Below are 1,831 nucleotides of genomic sequence, written 5' to 3' on the forward strand. Positions count from 1 at the left end.
ATATTACTGGATCAGTACACTTGGACAAAAGACAGTAATCCATTCAAAGGGGAAAACAATAAAAATTAACACAATAGGAGAAAACTCTATATGTACCTATAAAGGTAATGCAGAAAACTTGCTAAAAGTAAATGAAAGGAAAGGTATAAATTAATAGAAGCAGCAAGTAAAACATGCAAACTAATATAGTTATATGGAAATGTATTTTGAGCTTTCTATAAGAGTTATGATCTGGATGTGGTAATGATAAAATTCTTAAGATTCCCCAAAGCATTGTCAGCAAAATAATTTGAATATTTAAAAATATATCTGAAGATCTTAAATTTGAATAATCCAGAATACCTCTTTGTTATACTCAATTGTCTACGTAATTCTTTGGTGGTTTTCTTTTTCGCAAATGGTTATATCAATTTTCCAACATTATGGTGAATTAAGGAGTAAGTTTAACCCATAAGTTATTATGGATCTATAACTGAACTACACATGCTTATATGACCCGGATTGTCCCTAAAATGACCATTTATTAAATTAAAATGCTACTTATAAAACAAAATCACTAGTTTTGACTTCTTTAAATTGGAATTTGAAATAATTTGCATTGGGTTCAGACTTCCACTATCAAAGTTAATTTTCTTACAAATGTATTTCTTTAGAAATGAATATAAATAAAATCACAAGGGTAAACACAATTAAGAAAACTACTTAAAATTGTATTAACTGTAAGCAAGTTAAATACCACTGTGTGTTATCACTTTTTTAAAGAAAGTAGATTGAGAACCTTAGCTTCTCAGAGATATGATAAAAATAGTTATACTCTTTTAAAATATTCTAAAATGCAGACTTCCCATTTTGACGTATTTTGGTGTCTACTGTGTGTTCTCTACTACATAAGAAAAAAAAAGCATGGTTTTTACTGCTGAAAAGCCAGATAATATGGAGACTTCTAATTGAGAGAAGCCATTGCTGTCTAATTAGAGATCTTACCAAGTTACAAAAGAATACCATATAAATGGTGAGTATTAACAATTAGAGAAATACATTTAAATACATTCAACAGAGGAAATCCAGAAATTATTTTATCATTCAGAATGTAAAAAAGATCATCTTTTGAAAAATAATGGGTAAAATGTTTTTTAAAGAACTTTAGTTGGAATTTATCGACAATCTTGAAATCAAACTAAACAACACCTGGTGAAATAATATATTCCTTTATTACTTAGCAAATTGAAACAATTACCAATAATCTAATCAAAGAACAAAGATGGCCTGGATAGAGACTAAAGAATTTTAATACTCTTACCCATAGCAACAATGGCTTGATTCAATTCATGGTGTTCTATTGTGCCACTTCGGTCTTGATCAATAGTTATGAAGTTTTGTTTCCAGGCGTTAAGAGCTGTCCAAAGTTCTTTGAATTCATTAAATCCCATTTTTCCTGTGTAATCTCTCTGATAGTTTTATTAAGAAAAATAAATTTTGATAGCAAAGAGAATTTACCTGGCTCAAAACTCTAAAGCATTGACCAAAAAAAAAAAAAAGTTAGTATGCTTTTACAAGAGTTAGCCAAATTCAGCATGTGAACAGATTTTGTGTGAAAATGGAAAAGTATGGAATTTAAACAGGCTCCTAAAAAGTAATTTTAAACTCTAGTTTACTGCAGTCATCTATAACCAATAATTGTCTTAATATTCAGAAAGCAATTGTTCAACATTCTAGTATTTTTTATTTTTATTGAAGGATACATCCAACATGGCAATCATAATTCTGCAGGTTTCCAAACTGAAGGCTGTAAAACATTTATTATTTGAATTATTGAGTATGCTCAATTTTA

The 1,831-nt window shown here is 28.6% G+C and overlaps 1 protein-coding gene across 5 annotated transcripts in view; it reads right to left on the reverse strand.

The window, feature by feature from the left end:
* GCA (grancalcin) overlaps positions 1–1,831 on the reverse strand; it is a 37,951-nt gene that overhangs the window by 7,480 nt on the left and 28,640 nt on the right. The gene's annotated exons all lie outside the window — the stretch shown is intronic.

Source organism: Pteropus vampyrus, unplaced genomic scaffold (genome assembly GCF_000151845.1).
Source record: "Pteropus vampyrus isolate Shadow unplaced genomic scaffold, Pvam_2.0 Scaffold2, whole genome shotgun sequence".
NCBI classification, from domain to species: domain Eukaryota; kingdom Metazoa; phylum Chordata; class Mammalia; order Chiroptera; family Pteropodidae; genus Pteropus; species Pteropus vampyrus.